This window comes from Mus musculus, chromosome 7 (assembly GCF_000001635.26).
Source record: "Mus musculus strain C57BL/6J chromosome 7, GRCm38.p6 C57BL/6J".
NCBI classification, from domain to species: domain Eukaryota; kingdom Metazoa; phylum Chordata; class Mammalia; order Rodentia; family Muridae; genus Mus; species Mus musculus.
Window position 1 is genome coordinate 39,285,352 of NC_000073.6, and position 20,289 is coordinate 39,305,640.

General features: G+C 41.7%; 1 long non-coding RNA gene across 3 annotated transcripts in view; it reads left to right on the top strand.

Annotated features, from left to right (window-relative positions):
• The window catches only part of Gm33382, a 71,729-nt gene that overhangs the window by 2,386 nt on the left and 49,054 nt on the right, over positions 1 to 20,289 (top strand). For all 3 annotated transcript variants that reach the window (XR_391377.2, XR_391380.3, XR_391378.2), the window contains exon 2: positions 2,879 to 3,078. This is a non-coding gene — a long non-coding RNA (predicted gene, 33382). The remainder of the gene's footprint in view (positions 1 to 2,878; positions 3,079 to 20,289) is intronic.

Genomic DNA, 20,289 nt, shown 5'->3' on the forward strand with positions numbered 1-20,289 from the left:
TGGTGTTTTGCCTGCATGTATATATTTATAAGGAGTCAGACTCTCTGGAGCTGGGGTTACACAAGTGTGAACTGCCATGTGAGTTCTGGGAAATAGAACCTGGGTCCTGTGGGAAAGTAACCAGCATTCTTAAACTCCAAGTCTTTCCAGCCTCAGAAATGGTTTTCTTTGAGTGTGTGTCTGTGTGTGTATGTGTGTTTGAGCGCACATGTGTGTGTCACGTATCCATAGAGGTCAAAAGAGAACTCAGTTGGATCTGAAGTTACAGGTGGTTTGGTACCACCCAGTGTAGGGGCTGGCACCTTTGGAAAAACAAGTTCACTTGGCACTTGAACCATCTCCTCAGCCCCCAGGACCTCTATTTTTTACTCACTTAATTTTTCATTTATTTATTTATTTATATATTTTGCATCTTGGTCTCAGGCCCCCTTTCTCCCCTCCTCCCAGCCCCACCCTCACAAATCCCTCCCACCATTATAACCTCCTCTTTTCCTCAGATAAGGCAAAGCCTCCCTGGGATATCAGCCTGCTCTGGAACATCAGGTCCAAGCAGTGCTAAGTAGATCCTCCTCATCGAGGTCTGGTCAGGCAGTCTAGCTAGAGGGAAGGGATGCAATGGTAGGCAACAGAGTCAGAGACAGCCCTGTTCCAATTGTTAGGGAACCCACATGAAGTCCAAGCTCACATTTGCTACAAATGTGTAGGGGAGGGGCTAGGTCCAGCCTGTATATACTCTTTGGTTGATGGTTCAGTCTCTGTTAGTCCTGATGGATCCAGGTTGGTGTTCTTGTGGTATACTTGACATCTCCAGCTTGCTTTGTCCTACCCCTGACTTCCACAAGACTCCTTGAACTCTGCCTGATGTTTGGCTGTGGTCTCTACATCTGTTTCTGTCAACTGCTGAATGAAGCCTCTCAGGAGACAGTTATGCCAGGTGTCTGTGTGCAAGTACGGCAAAGTAACAGATAACTTGGATTAGTTTATTGCTCCTCTAGTTATTATGTGAGTCTGTAGACTTGTGTGTATCACAGCACATGTGTGAAGGTCTAAGGACAGCTGAGGCAGTCGATTCTCTCTCTTCAGTATGTATGCCCTTGAACCTGAGCTTTTGTCATTAGGCCTGCCAGGAAGCACATTTGCCCACTGCTTTAGTTAGGGTTTCTGTACTGTGATGAAGCACCACGACAAAAGCAACCTGGGGAGAAAACTATCCCTCTCACATATCCTGAGTCACAGTCCTTTGAGGGAAGCCAAGGCAGGGACTCAAACTGGAAAAGAATCTGGAGGTAGTAGTGGATACAGAGCCCATTGCTTTTTTCATCCTCTTTTCTTTTTAAAGTTTTAGTTATATATTTTATATGTGTGAGTGTTCTTCCTTAATGCACATGAGAAGAAGGAATCATGTCCCATTACAGATAGTTATGAGCCACTATATGGTTACTGGGATCTGAACCTAGGACCTGTGGAAGTCCTCTTAACCATGGAGCCACGTCACCAGCCAAGCTCAGCCTGTTTGATTATAGACCCTAGGTCCATCAGCTCAGGAGTGGCACCACCTACAATGGGCTGGGCCACCACATCAATCACTAATTAATAAATACATTGCAAGTTTGCCTTCAGCCCAATCTCATTCAGGCATTCTCTCAGTTGAGATTCCCTGATCTCAGAAGACTTTCAGCTTGTCCCAAGTTGACACAAATGTAGCCAGAAAGCTCACTGAAACATCTTGCCAGCCCCTTAGTTTTTTTCTTGCTCCTGTGACTCAATGTCTGGCAGAAAAAAATGGAGCAAAGGTTTATTTTGACTCATGTTCAGAGATCTGCAGTGTATCATAGCACAGCAGGCATGGTGGAGCTGCTCACTCGATGGCAGTGTTGTATGTGAGAGTGACTGCTCATGTCATGACTGACCAGGCAAAACAGAATGGCTGTAATCACATCTGGAACCTTAAAAGCCACTCCTAATTATCCACTTTTATCAGGACAGCCGTTCTTTATAAAGTTTCCGCAAGCCTTCCTAAATAGCACCACTAACTAGGGAACAAGTGTACTATACACGCTCCTCTAGGGAACATTGTAGATTCAAACCATGTGTTCCCGTAGTGAATGAGATCCATTCATGTAATGTCTCCTGGTGATGGTGGGAGTAACTTTCTGTATCACTATTCCTTCATTTTTGCATAAGGAAAACATTTACTGGATTCCTTGTCACTGCTATACATATACATATACATATACATATACATATACATATACATATACATATACATATACATATACATATACATATACATATACATATACATATACATATACACATATACATACACTCACATACACACACATATATGTGTGTGTTTGAAATTCTCTCCAAGCATGCAATAACAACGAGAATGCATTGTTAATCAGCAGAATTATAATCTGCTACATTTCATTACTTTATCATTTCATCTTTTCTATGAAGTATGTATACACACATGCATACATGTGCCTCAGGCTGCCCAGTGACAGGCAACAGATCCTCACCAGCATGCCCCATTCTGCATTCTGTTTCTTTTAAATGGTGGTATGTATGTGAGAGAAATGTATGTGAGAGAGACAGGCATTTTTGTGCTTTCACTCAAGAAAGCCTTGTGTGTAACAGCTTGAGAATAACAACAGGTGAGTATTGCTTATCCAAAATAGTTTGGACCAGAAGTGTTGCATACTTTGGCATTTCCTATACTTTGAGGATACTTAGGAATGAATTTGATGATAGGATAATCTTAATCTGAAAACTTAAATCTGGAAATTGATCTGAAATATAAAGGTTTTGCAAGATATTTTAGGGTCTGGGCTACTTTGTATGTTGGACTGGGTATTCTGTGCTTGCTCCATAGGTTGGCTTGGAGACAGCACTGCTTGACAGAAGATACCCTGCTTTCCTAATGCCCGCAAAAGTACAAGGCCCAACAGTGTGAACTTCCTGGACCTGCTTTACACTTGATGCAATCCTGGCCTTAGTAGAGAGGCCTGGCAAGTGGAGCTGGAGGTCTTGGATAGAGGAGAACATGGACACTGTGGTGCCAGCATTCCTCAGGTTGGTTGGTAATTTATAGTGTTTGTGTGTATGCATATGTATGTTCACCATGCCGTGTATGTCGAGGTCAGAAGACAACTTACAGTAGTTACATAGTTACTTCCATTATGTGAGCTTAGAACACTGAACTCATGTTGTCAGACTTGAGAGCAAGCTCCTTTACTCACTGATCCATTTTGATGGCCACATTCTTCCACTTAATAGTGTCTCCTGAAGGCACAAGAGAATCAAAAGACTAACACTGGACCTTACTTATCTATATATATTTTGTTATGCCACACAATGCTGAGGTTAGAACCCAGATTTACTATTTGCTAGGCAACAGCTCTACTACTGAGCTCTCCCAAAGTTAAATGTTGGGCATTTCTGCTGGGCAAACCCTTTCCCATATTGAATAAATAAACACATAGGCAATAGGAATTTCACGTCTGATCAAATTCATCCTCCTACTCAGGAGGTGGCACTGTACTATAATATTTTGAGTATCAGTAGAAGCTATGACACATGTCACGTGTAGCCCAGCATCAGTTTTTTTAAGTTCAATTCCCTAGTCTTTCAACCTGTGAAAGTCACTATTGAAGGATATTTTGACTCCATGTTGTATACAGTAGAGCTTCAATACATTCTCTTTTCAAGGACAGGGTCTCACTCTAGGTCTGACTGTCCTGAAAGTCATGTAGATCAGACTTCTCTTATATTCAAAGAGATCCTCGTGCCTTCTCTTAAGTGATGTGATTAAAGGCGTGAACCACTATACCAGGTTGTCAGTAGGTTCTTTAAGTTAGCAGAACTGTCTTGCTGTGAGCTGACCCCCTTGAGTAAAGCTTGGTTGTGTGTGTGTGTGTGTGTGTGTGTGTGTGTGTGTGTGTGTGTGTGTGTGTGTGTGTGTATGTATGTGTAGGGGGTCACACGAATTTGAGCCTGTTTGGATTGGGAGGGATTCTAGACCCTGGAGGGGTTTCCAAGGCTCTCTCTGTAGGCTGCATGGGCACTCACTCAGTTCACACTTGTACTCCTCTTTCTGAGAAATCCAGTCTCAGAGAAGTAGCTGCTAGCTTAGGTCCCAGATTTCCCTGTGCAGCTTCCATGCTGGTTTATAACGCTGGGAAGTGAGAGAGAAGTGAAGTCAAAACGTAGAGTTTGGCTGTGTTGATGGTGTCCTAGCCCTGGTCGGAAGGAAGAGACTAGGCTTCCATTCAAGCCACCATGGACATGGGGCTACTTAAGTCTAGTTCTTTGAAGAAAAGTGCCCCCTCCCCCAGCATAGCTGCTTACAACAGTTTATTAAAAGGCATGTAACTTCTGAGAGGTGGAAATACTTTTAGCTTGTCCTGCCTCATTTGTCCTTTAGTGTGCAGCATGCAGCTCAAAATTTAAAAACAGTATAGAGGAATATATGCAAAAGAAATGTAGAAGGAAAATATGCAGAAGCAAGAAACTGCAGGTGAGAACAGGAGAGAACAGACCCATCAGACACAGGAAACTGCATGTGAGGCCAGGAGGGGACAGAGCTGTGGATGTCCCAGACACCTGAACTGGAAGAAAGAGCCATCAGATACTATGACAAATACATAAAGTAGGTTAGAGGAAAAGATGGATTGAATAAATGAACAACTGATACAGAAAAATGCTAAAGACTGCTCATTGTTCATGATGGTGGCTGAGTGTGTAAAGTTAACACAGTAATAATTAGCAAGCATAAATCTACCTCAAGATCACAGACACACTACTGCTTACACCTGCTAGGCAAGTGTTCTGCAACCGAGATCAATCTGTACCAAGGTTTCTCTGTAGCCCTGGTTGTCCTGGGACTTACTTTGTAGACCAGACTGGACTCAAACTCAGAAATCTGCCTATCAAGTGCTGGGATTCAAGGCCTGTGCCACCATGCCCGGCTCGTACCTTCCTTTTTTATGTGTGTGTGTTTTATTTTGAGCCCAGGGCCCCTTGCTGAGGCTAGCTTTGAAGCTGTGTTCTCCCTGGCTTAGCTTCTGTAGTAGGACAACAGGTTTGCACCATGAGGCCTAGCAACAATTCTGCATGCTCTGAGATCTCTCCCTGGAGATCTTGGACATGGAAGTGGTCAGCTTGGAAAAATACCAGCACTCAATACTGCAGGAGTCTTCTGCAGTTTGGTGTCCACTAGATGTCAGTGAGCTTCAGGAATGAAATAGAGCTAGGTCTTCCAGAGTCAGGGAGTGTTTTCCCTCTTTGCCTGGTAAAAATCGGGTTTCCTCAGGATGTCTGAGGATCCCAGCTAGTCTTTGTTAGTAGGAACCCAGAGCAGTCAGGATCAGTTATTTCTCTGTAAACAATGAAGCTGGAATGGGATTTACCACCTCAACAGAGCCAGGTAGCTTCAAGGAGACAGAAGTTAAGAGAAGAGAGAAAGGAGGAGAAGAAGCATGGTTGCAGATGATACTCATGAACTGGTGGCTGCTCAAGGGGGTAGAAAGGCAAGAGATTACCCCTCCTAGAGGACAGGATGGCAGGTATATTTCCAACAGGGGGCTGCTCCTATGAATGTAATGGACTTGGCTTGTCACTCTGTCTTTGTCTTGTTTATTTATTTTTTTTCCATTTTTTATTAGGTATTTAGCGCATTTACATTTCCAATTCTATACCAAAAGTTCCCCATACCCACCCACCCCCACTCCCCTACCCACCCATTCCCCTTTTTGGCCCTGGCGTTCCCCTTTACTGGGGCATATAAAGTTTGCGTGTCCAATGGGCCTCTCTTTCCAGTGATGGCCGACTAGGCCATCTCTTGATACATATGCAGCTAAAGTCAAGAGCTCCGGGGTACTGGTTAGTTCATAATGTTGTTCCACCTATAGGGTTGCAGATCCCTTTACCTCCTTGGGTACTTTCTCTAGCTCCTCCATTGGGAGCCCTGTGATCCATCCATTAGCTGACTGTGAGCATCCACTTCTGTGTTTGCTAGGCCCTGGTATAGTCTCACAAGAAACAGTTACATCTGGGTCCTTTCGATAAAATCTTGCTAGTGTATGCAATGGTGTCAGCGTTTGGATGCTGATTATGGGGAGGATCCCTGGATATGGCAGTCTCTACATGGTCCATCCTTTAATCTCAGCTCCAAACTTTGTCTCTGTAACTCCTTCCCAGGGTGTTTTGTTCCCACTTCTAAGGAGGGGCATAGTGTCCACACTTCAGTCTTCATTTTTCTTGAGTTTCATATGTTTAGGAAATTGTATCTTATATCTTGGGTATCCTAGGTTTTGGGCTAATATCCACTTATCAGTGAGTACATATTGTGTGAGTTCCTTTGTGAATGTGTTACCTCACTCAGGATGATGCCCTCCAGGTCCATCCATTTGCCTAGGAATTTCATGAATTCATTTTTTTAATAGCTGAGTAGTACTCCATTGTGTAGATGTACCACATTTTCTGTATCCATTTCTCTGTTGAGGGGCATCTGGGTTCTTTCCAGCTTCTGGCTATTATAAATAAGGCTGCTATGAACATAGTGGAGCATGTGTCCTTCTTACCAGTTGGGGCATCTTCTGGATATATGCCCAGGAGAGGTATTGCGGGATCCTCCGGTAGTACTATGTCCAGTTTTCTGAGGAACCGCCAGAATGATTTCCAGAGTGGTTGTACAAGCCTGCAATCCCACCAACAATGGAGGAGAGTTCCTCTTTCTCCACATCCTCTCCAGCATCTGCTGTCACCTGAATTTTTGATCTTAGGCATTCTGAATGGTGTGAGGTGGAATCTCAGTGTTTTTTTCATTTGCATTTCCCTGATGATTAAGGATGTTGAACATTTTTTCAGGTGCTTCTCTGCCATTCGGTATTCCTCAGTTGAGAATTCTTTGTTCACTTCTGAGCCCCATTTTTTAATGGGGTTATTTGATTTTCTGAAGTACACCTTCTTGAGTTCTTTATATATGTTGGATATTATTCCCCTATCTGATTTAGGATAGGTAAAGATACTTTCCCAATCTGTTGGTGGTCTTTTTGTCTTATTGACGGTGTCTTTTGCCTTGCAGAAGCTTTGGAGTTTCATGAGGTCCCATTTGTCAATTCTCGATCTTACAGCACAAGCCATTGCTGTTCTGTTCAGGAATTTTTCCCCTGTGCCCATATCTTCAAGGCTTTTCCCCACTTTCTCCTATATAAGTTTCAGTGTCTCTGGTTTTATGTGAAGTTCTTTGATCCACTTAGATTTGACCTTAGTACAAGGAGATAAGTATGGATTGATTCGCATTCTTCTACATGATAACAACCAGTTGTGCCAGCACCAATTGTTGAAAATGCTGTTTTTCTTCCACTGGATGGTTTTTGCTCCCTTATCGAAGATCAAGTGACCATAGGTGTGTGAGTTCATTTCTGGGTCTTCAATTCTATTCCATTGGTCTACTTGTCTGTCAGTATACCAGTACCATGCAGGTTTTATCACAATTGCTCTGTAGTAAAGCTTTAGGTCAGGCATGGTGATTCCACCAGTGGTTCTTTTATCCTTGAGAAGAGTTTTTGCTATCCTAGGTTTTTTGTTATTCCAGATGAATTTGAAGATTGCTCCTTCTAATTCGTTGAAGAATTGAGTTGGAATTCTGATTGGGATTGCATTGAATCTGTAGATTGCTTTTGGCAAGATAGCCATTTTTACAATGTTGATCCTGCCAATCCATGAGCATGGGAGATCTTTCCATCTTCTGAGAGCTTTAATTTCTTTCTTCAGGGACTTGAAGTTTTTATCATACAGATCTTTCACTTCCTTAGTTAGAGTCACACCGAGATATTTTATATTATTTGTGACTATTGAGAAGGGTGTTGTTTCCCTAATTTCTTTCTCAGCCTGTTTATTCTTTGTGTAGAGAAAGGCCATTGACTTGTTTGAGTTAATTTTATATCCAGCTACTTCACCGAAGCTGTTTATCAGGTTTAGGAGTTCTCTGGTGGAATTTTTAGGGTCACTTATATATACTATCATATCATCTGCAAAAAGTGATATTTTGACTTCCTCTTTTCCAATTTGTATCCCCTTGATCTCCTTTTGTTGTCGAATTGCTCTGTCTAATACTTCAAGTACTATGTTGAAAAGGTAGGGAGAAAGTGGGCAGCCTTGTCTAGTCCCTGATTTTAGTGGGATTGCTTCCAGCTTCTCTCCATTTACTTTGATGTTGGCTACTGGTTTGCTGTAGATTGCTTTTATCGTGTTTAGGTATGGGCCTTGAATTCCTGATCTTTCCAAGACTTTTATCATGAATGGGTGTTGGATCTTGTCAAATGCTTTTTCTGCATCTAACGAGATGATCATGTGGTTTTTGTCTTTGAGTTTGTTTATATAGTGGATTACATTGATGGATTTTCGTATATTAAACCATCCCTGCATCCCTGGAATAAAACCTACTTGGTCTGATGGATGATTGCTTTAATGTGTTCTTGGATTCGGTTAGCAAGAATTTTATTGAGGATTTTTGCGTCGATATTCATAAGAGAAATTGGTCTGAAGTTCTCTATCTTTGTTGGATCTTTCTGTGGTTTAGGTATCAGAGTAGTAGTGGCTTCATAAAATTAGTTGGGTAGAGTACCTTCTACTTCTATTTTGTGAAAAAGTTTGTGCAGAACTGGAATTAGATCTTCTTTGAAGGTCTGATAGAACTCTGCACTAAACCCATCTGGTACTGGGCCTTTTTTGGCTGGGAGACTATTAATAACTGCTTCTATTTCTTTAGGTGATATGGGACTGTTTAGATGGTCAACTTGATCCTGATTCAACTTTGGTACCTGGTATCTGTCCAGAAATTTGTCCGTTTCGTCCAGGATTTCCAGTTTTGTTGAGTATAGCCTTTTGTAGAAGGATCTGATGGTGTTTTAGATTTCTTCAGGATCTGTTGTTATGTCTCCCTTTTCATTTCTGATTTTGTTCATCAGGATTTTGTCCCTGTGCCCTCTAGTAAGTCTAGCTAAGGGTTTATCTATCTTGTTGATTTTCTCAAAGAACCAACTCCTCGTTTGGTTAATTCTTTGAATAGTTCTTCTTGTTTCCACTTGGTTGATTTCACCCCTGAGTTTGATTATTTCCTGCCGTCTACTCCTCTTGGGTGAATTTGCTTCCTTTTTTTCTAGAGCTTTTAGATGTGTTGTCAAGCTGCTAGTATGTGCTCTCTCCCGTTTCTTCTTGGAGGCACTCAGAGCTATGAGTTTCCCTCTTAGAAATGCTTTCATTGTGTCCCAAAGGTTTGGGTACAATGTGGCTTCATTTTCATTAAACTCTAAAAAGTCTTTAATTTCTTTCTTTATTCCTTCCTTGACCAAGGTATCATTGAGAAGAGTGTTGTTCAGTTTCCACGTGAATGTTGGCTTTCCATTATTTATGTTGTTATTGAAGATCAGCCTTAGTGCATGGTGATCTGATAGGATACATGGGATAATTTCAATATTTTTGTATGTATTGAGGCCTGTTTTGTGACCAAATATATGGTCAATTTTGGAGAAGGTCCTGTGAGGTGCTGAGAAGAAGGTATATCCTTTTGTTTTAGGATAAAATGTTCTGTAGATATCTGTCAGGTCCATTTGTTTCATAACTTCTTTTAGTTTCACTGTGTCCCTGTTTAGTTTCTGTTTCCACGATCTGTCCATTGATGAAAGTGGTTTGTTGAAGTCTCCCACTATTATTGTGTGATGGGCAATGCGTGCTTTGAGCTTTACTAAAGTTTCTTTAATGAATGTGGCTGCCCTTGCATTTGGAACGTAGATGTTCCGAATTGAGAGTTCCTCTTGGAGGATTTTACCTTTGATGAGTATGAAGTGTCCCTCCTTGTCTTTTTTGATAACTTTGGGTTGGAAGTCGATTTTATCTGATATTAGAATGGCTACTCCAGCTTGTTTCTTCAGACCATTTCATTGGAAAATTGTTTTCCAGCCTTTCACTCTGAGGTAGTGTCTGTCTTTTTCCCTGAAATGGGTTTCCTGTAAGCAGCAGAATGTTGGGTCCTGTTTGTGTAGCCAGTCTGTTAGTCTATGTCTTTTTATTGGGGAATTGAGTCCATTGATATTAAGAGATATTAAGGAAAAGTAATTGTTTCTTCCTTTTATTTTGTTTTTAGAGTTGGCATTCTGTTCTTGTGGCTGTCTTCTTTTTGTTTTGTTGAGGGATTACTTTCTTGCTTGTTCTAGGGCGTGATTTCAGTCCTTGTATTGCTTCTTTTCTGTTATTATCCTTTGAAGGGCTGGATTCGTGGAAAGATAATGTGTTAATTTGGTTTTGTCATGGAATACTTTGGTTTCTCCGTCTATGGTAATTGAGAGTTTGGCCGGATATAGAAGCCTGGGCTGGCATTTGTGTTCTCTTAGTGTCTGTATAACATCTGTCCAGGCTCTTCTGGCTTTCATAGTCTCTGGTGAAAAGTCTGGTGTAATTTTGATAGGCCTTCCTTTATATGTTACTTGACCTTTCTCCCTTACTTCTTTTAATATTCTATCTTTATTTAGTGCATTTGTTGTTCTGATTATTATGTGTCGGGAGGAATTTCTTTTCTGGTCCTGTCTATTTGGAGTTCTGTAGGCTTCTTGTATGATCATGGGCATCACTTTCTTTATGTTTGGGAAATTTTCTTCTATTATTTTGTTGAAGATATTAGCTGGCCCTTTAAGTTGAAAATCTTCATTCTCATCAACTCCTGTTATCCGTAGGTTTGGTCTTCTCATTGATCTGGATTTCCTGGATGTTTTGAGTTAGGATCCTTTTGCATTTTGTATTTTCTTTGACTGTTGTGTCGATGTTCTCTATGGAATCTTCTGCACCTGAGATTCTCTCTTCCCTTTCTTGTATTCTGTTGCTGATGCTTGCATCTATGGTTCCAGATCTCTTTCCTAGGGTTTCTATCTCCAGCGTTGCCTCATTTTGGGTTTTCTTTATTGTGTCTACTTCCCTTTTTAGTTCTAGTATGGTTTTGTTCATTTCCATCACCTGTTTGGATGTGTTTTCCTGTTTTTCTTTAAGGACTTCTACCTGTTTGGTTGTGTTTTCCTGCTTTTCTTTAAGGGCCTGTAACTCTTTAGCAGTGCTCTCCTGTAATTCTTTAAGTGACTTATGAAAGTCCTTCTTGATGTCCTCTATCATCATCATGAGAAATGTTTTTAAATCTGGGTCTAGATATTCGGTTGTGTTGGAGTCCCCAGGACTAGGTGGGGTGGGAGTGCTGCGTTCTGATGATGGTGAGTGGTCTTGATTTGTGCTAGTAGGATTCTTTCGTTTGCCTTTCGCCATCTGGTAATCTCTGAAGCTAGCTGTTATAGTTGTCTCTGGTAAGAGCTTGTTCTTCAGGTGACTCTGTTAGCCTCTATAAGCAGACCTGGGAGGCTAGCTCTCTCCTTAGTTTCAGTGGGCAGAGTATTCTCTGCAGGCAAGCTCTCTTCTTGCAGGGAAGGTACCCAGATATCTGGTGTTCGAACCTGCCTCGTGGCAAAAGTTGTGTTCCACTCACTAGAGGTCTTAGGATCCCGTGGGGAATCCTGTGTGGGCCCTTGCGTGTGTCGGGCGACTCCGCTGGCATGGTACCCCGGTGCTCGAGTGGGGCGGAAGAGCTTATTTTTTTATTTTTAAAGGGAACCCTCCCCCCTTTTCTATAATAGAATTTTCTGCCCATTGACTTTGCAAATTGGTCGACAACTAGACTAACTCCATATGTTGCTCCCACTTCTTCCCTCTTAACTGTAGATGAGTTAGCATCCCCTCTGACTAGGTCAGTACATGGGGGCTTGACTTAGCTCAGCTGGATCTAACTAGGGACAAGTTGTTTATTTCCTTTCATTTTGGCAATGGTGCCAGTGGACTGGACTCTGCCCACCACGGGTGTCCTTAAAGGGCTGCAGGAAGGCAGTGGGGGGGGGACACAGTGTGGGGAGCTCATCCCTGCTTACCACCTCCATGAAATGGCCTCTTTCACTTGCCAGACTGAGGCAGGCATGCTGAGTTCTGTCTGCTCTTAGCTGAGTTCTCTGTTCCAAGCACTGTACTTTTCAGAGTGTTTCCCTCCCTTCCCTGGAAATGCACACACTCTCTTCTGGAGTCACAAAGGGATATGATTTATAAAATAGCAGAGTGTCGCAGGGGGAGGGGATGCCTTACGAGGCCCATGCAGAGGCATCCTCTCTGAGGTATCAGCCGTAGGACAGGTCTATTATGAAGTAAAGTTTATTTGGGATATTGTAGGGGGCTCTGGGTAAGGGAATAGAGGCAGATGTGCCATGTGACACAGATTCACCTAGTATTGCTAAGGCAAACTCACATGTTGTTTTGTTGACCTATGGGAGACATGTGATGTTCAGACAGAGCGTAACTGAACTCAAAGGACAGTGATGGATGCTTGCATAGCTAGCTTTGCAATGCCTTGTCTCAAGTCTTCGTCTTCACTGATCTTCTCTTCATTGAGAGAAGTATGGAAGAGAACTTCTCCTGGTGTCCAGGCTGGTCCTGGCCTCTTCTGCTTACTCATGTCACCTCAGTGGAGGCTGTTTCTGCTGCATCATGGCACCACTGCTGATTTGTTTTTTGTTATCCTGACACTGCTGAACTGGACTCTCAGTTTCCTGACAAAGAGAGATTGGAATCACCCCAAAGAACTACTGCTTTTTAATTTTTTTAAATGGTTTTTCGAGACAGGATTTCTTTGTGTAGCCTGGCTGTCCTGGAATGCAGTTTGTAGACCAGGTTCAGAAATCCACCTGCCTCTTCCTCCTGAGTGCTGGGATTAAAGGCTGGCGCCACCATGCCCGGCTATGTATGTATGTGTTTAAATAATTTATATATATATTTAATAATTTATACATATATATATTTGGAAGAACTACTAACATTTGCACATCCCTCATCCTATATACCATCTTTTCTCCCCTACATTTGCAAGGTGGGTTAACAGGGGATTTGACACATTTGAGAACTCGTATTAAAAGTATGTTTTAAAAAAAAGAAAGTCAAAATATGTTTTTAAAAAATTGAAGTCAAAGACAGAGAGCAAAGAGGGAGTGGAGAGAGGAGAGGAAGAGAGAAAGAGAGAGAGAGAGAGAGAGAGAGAGAGAGAGAGAGAGAGAGGGAGACTATGAAGAGGTGCTGGTGAGGCAGGAATGAAGTCTTCTCTTCTTTAAGCTCCTTGGGGCAATGGTTTTATCTTTGAGGAACCTAAGAAGATTGGGATGGGGATGCTGGTCAAGTTCTGGGAAAGCTGGCTCTTTCATTGCTGTCCTGGGTCTGTGGAACCATCTGCTGGTAGGAAAGCACTGGTCCAGTAGAAGCATCTGTGAGAGTAGACCGGAGCTGCTGTCCTGGATATAGGCTGGAGTAAATACCTGGACTTGGCAAGATGCTGAAACACACACACACACACACACACACACACACACACACACACACACACACACACACACACACACATTAGAGGCAGTTAAGTAGACTTTGGAGAAAAACTTTTTCTGCTGTATATTTGAAATCTTAGATCTTTGTGGTTGCGGGGAGGGGAGTTTCCAAACCAGGGAACCGGAGAGGAATCCCACCCTCTGGAATAGGCAGCAAATGGGTGGCAGGGATAGTTATTCTCTTGGAATCTATTTGGTCCATGAGGTAGATTTGAGTGGGCTTTCTGGAGCTCATAAGAATCTTTTTAAGTTTACAAAAGAGATAATTTTTTTTAACAGCATGAAGTCTTTAAGGTGAGTTTAGGGAAGACACAAACCCTTTTGTAGAGAAGAAGGGGCAAAGAGGGCTTTTTTTTCTATCCAGAAGACTGAATTATATAATGTACATAATTATAGTATAATGAGAAACATTTTTATGTTTATATTTAAACGATAATTAAGGGGAACTCACATATTTGAATTTGTGAATATGATAGTTGACCATATAGATTTAGCATGAGAATACCTTAAGTCTATAGTTAAAAGACAACCAAAGGAAACTCAAATTTTGAACTTGTGATTAGGAAAGTGGATTGTATAGTGGTATATTTATTAGAGTTAGGCTAAATTATCAGAATTACAATGATTACTGTAAATAATCTGAACTCTTGAAGTTTTGATATAACAGTAGCATATTGAGGGGAAGAAATCTGAAGCATTTTTATCTTAAATTATTTTCTGTCATCATCCAAATGTGTATGCCCTCCAAGCTTTATATGTTATGATTACGGATCTCAAAACATCTTTCTAGTCTCTCAAATAATTTTTTTATATATTTACAACTTAAGCTTATATCCTCAGACCTTGCCTGAAGTTTCTGTCATTTTTATTTAATCATTTGCCATGGGACATAAGTGGTTGACCATTGGAGAACAGTCATTGAAAACTGATTTTTTGGAAAGGGAGTAGAAAAAGGTTACATCTTCAAAAGTTTCCCGCTGAAAGTTGTGGATATTTTATCATGAAGCCTGCTAGCAAGTCAAAGATGTCTCTTTTTGATAAGAGATCTGGTAGTCTTAACTAGTGTAAAGGCCTAGGTAAAATACTAAGGCCTGTCTTAGTTAAGGTTTCTTTATTTTTTTTAAATTTATATACTTATTATATTTAAGTACACTGTAGCTGTCTTCAGACACTCCAGAAAAGGATGCTAGATCTCCTTATAGATAGTTATGAGCCACCATGAGGTTGCCGGGATTTGAAGTCAGGACCTTCAGAAGAACAGTCAGTGTGTTTAACCGCTGAGCCATCTCTCCAGCCCTAGTTAAGGTTTCTATTCCTGCACAAACATCATGACCAAGAGGCATTTGGGGAGGAAAGGGTTTATTCAGCTTATACTTTCACATTGCTGTTCATCACCAAAGGATGTCAGGACTGGAACTCAAGCAGGTCAGGAAGCAGGAGCTGATGCAGAGGCCATGGAGAGATGTTACTTACTGGCTTGCTCAGCCTGCTTTCTTATAGAACCCAGGACTACCAGCTCATGGATGGCACACCGTACAATTGACTCTCCCACCTTTGATCTCTAATTGAGAAAATGCCTTACAGCTGGATCTCATGGAGGCATTTCCTCAAGAAAGCTTCATTTCACTGTGATAACTCCAGCCTGTGCCAAGGTGACAGAGAAAATGAGCCAGCACGAGGCCTAGATGGAACGCTGAGGCCTAAGAGGTTCCTTGCTCAGCAGTCTTGATGGAGGCTGGCTAGAGTCAGGTTGCCAGCTCTTCATTTGCTCTCTTTCCTGTGTTAGGTCTTGAACTGTATTTTTTTTTCACCTTCCAGGCTTTGTGATTTCAGGGATTTATTCCAAGTTTTGTTTGTTGTTTTTCCTGGGTTTTATTTTTATTAGATATTTTCTTTATTTACATTTTAAATGTTATCCCCTTTTCTAGTTTTCCCTCTGAAAAACCCCTAACCCTCCCCCTCCTTCTGCCTAACCAACCCACCCACTCCCATTCCTGGTTCTGGCATTCCCCAATACTAGTGCATAGAACATTCACAGGACCAAGGGCCTCTCCTCCCACTGATGACCAACTAGGCCGTCCACTGCTACATATGCACCTAGCTCTAAAAGTTCCACCATGTGTTATCTATGATTGGTGATATAGTTCTAAGGAGCTCTGGGAGTACTGGTTAGTTCATATTAATGTTCTTCCTATGGGGCTTCAGTCCCCTTCAGCTCCCTGGGTATTTTTCTGGCTCCTTCACTGGGGACCTTGTACTCCATCCAATGTATTTTCTGTATTTTCCGGGCACTGGCAGAGCCTTGCAGGAGACAGCTATATAGGTTCCTGTCAGCAGTCTCTTGTTGGCATCTGCCTAGTGACTGGGTTGTTTATGGGGTGAATTCCTGAGTAGGGCAGTCTCTGGATGGTCCCTCTTTCCGTCTCAGCTTCAAACATTGACTCTGTAACTCCCTCCATGGGTATTTTGTTCCTCATTCTAAGGAGGAATTAAGTTTCCACATTTTGGTCTTCCTTCTTCTTGAGTTTCATGTGTTTTGCAAGTTATATCTTGGTAATTCTAAGTTTCTGGGCTAATATCCACTTATCAGTGAGTGCATACCATGTGAATTTTATTGTGATTGGGTTACCTCACTCAGAATGATATCCTCCTGATCCATCTATTTGCCTAAGAATTTCATAAATTCATTGTTTTTAATATCTGAGTAGTAATCCATTGTGAAAATGTATCACAATTTCTGTGTCTATTCCACTGTTGAGGGACATCTGGATTCTTTCCAGCTTCTGGTTATTATAAATAAGGCTGTTATGAACATATTCGAGCATGTGTCTTTATTACAAGTTGGAACTTCTTCTGGGTATATGCCCAGGAGAGGTATTGCTGACCTGGTTTACAGAGTGAGTTCCAGGACAGCCAGGGATACACAGAGAAACCCTGTCTTGTCTTTGCCAAATTAGGTGCATCCTCTCCCACTGAGGCCAGAAAAGGCAGTCCTGTTGGGGAATGGATACCTCAGACATGGATGTCATAGAACAAGCTGCATGGAACAAAAGGAATGGGCCTCTCCATTCCCTTCTAAACACTGTGTTTATGCCCATATTAGTGCAGATGTTAGTGCTGCTGTAACTGCTTCAGTCTGCCTATTGGGTGGACACGTCCTTCCAGTGGTGTTCTTTGCTGATGGAGAGAGTTGCAATTGTTCAGGCTGCTAAGACTCAGTGGCTGTTGTTGTGGTGAGAGGGCAGCCTATTACCCAGAAATGAACTATGCCCAAATCAGTCCTTGCAAGACTCAGGGATGGTCTGGCAATCCAGAGTGCCAAAGATGGTGAGAATTGGAGCAAAGGCATACAGTACTATAGCTTAGCGTTTTTACTCCATAATACAATAGACAGCCCTCTGACATATTTTAGCAGCAGATACCTTGGATGAATGGAGACTGTAAGAAGTAATTGAGCAGGACTGTGCAGTAATGGCTAGGTCTATGGCAGTGGACATAACAGTCCAGATTCCAAGGAGCCATGGAGAGGCCTGAAACTTTGACTTTGCATCCCAGCCTTTATTCAATTCAGACCCTCATATTACATGACATTTCTAGATGGTAGAGAATATAAGAAGTGGAGCTTTAACTGAAAGTAGGGGACTCCCATGTACCACTTTCATCAAGTAGTAAAGTACTCTTCCCTGTCTGCACTTTGTGTGGAGTTTTTTCCTTTTAAAGATTTATTTATTTTATTTATATGAGTATACTGTAGCTGTCTTCAGACACACCAGAAGAGGGAATCAGATCCCATTATAGATGGTTGGGAGCCACCATATAGTGGCTGGGAATTGAACTCAGGACCTCTGGAAGAGCAGTAAGTGCTCTTAACCGCTGAGCCATCTCTCCAGCCCTCATATGGAGTTTTTTTAAATAAGAAAACGATGACTATTACATATCCAATGCATACTTTTCTAATTGTATGAATTAGTGATTTGCACATCAGTGTAGACTGTAGTATTGTCAGCAATATCTGTGTTAAAGCTAGATGTTGATGTCCAACAAGAGAAGAAAGAGGTGATGAGAAATATGTGGTATCTACAACATGGGAACTATTTTCAGCTAAAAAGGTGAAGAAAGTCACATTGTTTGCAGGAGATTGTGTGTAAATGGAGACAATAATATTGTGGCCAAATGTATCTAGGCCCAGAAAAAAAACTTATGTTTTCTGCCATATGTTGATCCTCCATAATACATATAGAGCTATTTCTGATTTGTAGGCAACATTTTGTAGAAGAAAGATGACTCAGGGTTGTGGTGAGAGGTGAGAAATGGACAGGTCTTGGTAACAGAGTTAGTGTGCTCAGTATCCAATATAGTTCAATGAGAATTAAAATCAATGAACATAATTGTAATATGAGAATAAAGTTTTGTTAATTGTTTAGTAATGAAAATTCTTTTGCTAAACTTCATTTTATGTTACATTAGTCCGTGGTTCTTAATTTGGAAACATAAAAATTTAATCAAGAATATCAAAATGAAGAGCTATGCATCCAACTCTTTCATGTCACTCCTAGGATGGAAAGTGATGGCAATGGTCCCATGCCCATGCTTCTCTCTGGAGTTAATGTAGCCCATGGGAAGTGCTATGACTAGAGAGCTCCATCAGCTACTGCTTCATGGCATTTCCTCGTACTAGCTTGTCCTTTTGTGGTTCATTTGATTCAGGGGTTGGGATATTTCATGCTGGCCTTGTTAGCTTTGTCTAGATGGGTGACCCTGGGCAGCAAATAGCCCTTGTTAGGGTGGAGATTATTGACTCTTGCTAGATGTTGGTCTATACCATGAATATCTATCTGCAAGATGGAGTCTATCATCCAACAAAACCCCATGAAAAGGGGTTTTCATTCCTTTCAAAAGTAGAAATGCATCTTAACATTACTTAGGAAGCACAAAATATTCTGTATAGCTTAAACACACCTCATATGAGGTTAGTGATTCACAGCCATATTGCCTACTATAGTCTAGAATAGCCTACTTCTGTCACTAAACAGACTTTTAGATAATTGAATCTGAATTGAGTTCCAGTTTAAAAATATATGCAGTTAAGTCCCACTGGGGTTTAGAAAGATTAAGAATGTACCCTCACTAAATCATGGCCTATTCATCAGATGACATGGGGAAACCTAGATATCTTTATGTAGAGAAAGAAACTTGATTCCACCTGGGGTAGCAGAGTATGCTTGTACTCCCAAAACTCAGACAAGAGAAGTTTGAACAAGCATAGCAAGCTTAGAAAGGAAAAATATAAAATATATGGTTTGAATATTAAAGGGGTACCAGGAAGTGAAATGAGCAAAATCCTGTGTTCTAAGAGATAAAAGGATTAAGGGAGTAGGACCTTGGGGAAAGATCCTACCCAGTTAAATTTAGATCCAGGCATGGTGGTACACACCTTTAATCCCAGGAGGCAGGCATGCTGATCTCTGCGTTCAAGGCCAATCTACAGAGCAAGACCCAGGATAGCCACGCTTAGGCAGTGAAGGATTTGGAAAACAGGAAGCCAGTGACAATGTAATAGTAGAAGGGGGTCATGTTCTAATTCCTGCCAACAGCAGAACTCCTCTGCAGCTTCATCCAAGGGGCTCTGACTCTAGAGTTAAGAATGGAAAGAACTATTGGAACAATTGATGCTGGTTAGCTGGAGCTAAGAATTTAGGAGTGATTATGAAGAAACCAGCATCACTGAGGTGATATCTTCTGGGAAATGTTTTCTGGGAGCAAAAAGAAGCTGTGTTCCAGAGAGAGCCAAGGTTGTACCTCCTGCAAGCTGGCCTTGGTAATGTGTAAGAATCACCCAGGTGGTACTGGTTTTGAAGGCATGAAGGTGTCATGAAGAACAGCTGAGGCTTGGCACTGTGAGGGGTCATGGAAGGCCATTGGAGAAGGTATAGCCTCAGCTGTAGTTGATGGCCCAGGACTGAAGGGGTCATGTAAAGGATTTTAGGCTTGGCACCATGAAGAGAGCCTATGAGAGGCTATTGGTGAAGCCTAGTTTGAGTGGAATACCCTAGTGTATTGGAGATGTTAGTACCATGGGATGATCACCAAGAACAGCAGCCATAGTGGAGTGGATCAACCTGAGCATAGAGTTCTACAGAGGGCAGAGATGGAGAAGTGATGCCAGCCCTTAGGAAGAGTCCAAAAGATTAAGTGGAATCCCAGACACTGAAACAAGAATTTGTAACATTGAAATTGCTTTGGAGACTCAAAGACGTTAAAGATGCTAGAGCCATGGCATGCTGAGGAAAGCTGCTAACAGGAAGTGGAACTAGCCAGGAGAAAGCAGTTTGTTGCAGTCAACGAAGATGAAAAATGAATGGAGACCACTTTGATATCAGCCATGGTGATGTAGAGTTTGGAATTTGCCCAGCTGGTTTCCTGCCTTGCTTTGGGGATTACAGTTAATTAGTTGGATGAATCTCAGAAGAGACCTTGAACTTTGGATTTTTTAACATTGTTGAGAATACTATAGACTATGAGGACTTTAAAAGTTTGACTAAATGCATTTTGCATTATGCTATGTTTAAGTATGCCCCCCACCCCCACCCATAGATTCATGTTCTATTGGGGCCAGGGAGTGGAATGTGATGGTTTGTATATTCTTGGGCCTGGGAGTGGCACTATTTGGAGATGTGACCAAGTTAGAGTAGGTATGCCTCTGTGGATGTGGGCTTAATATCCTCACACTAGTTGACTAGGAGTGAATCTTCCATTAGCAGCCTTTAGATGAAGACATAGAACTCTCAGCTCCTCCTGCACCATGCCTCCCTGGATGCTGCCATGCTCC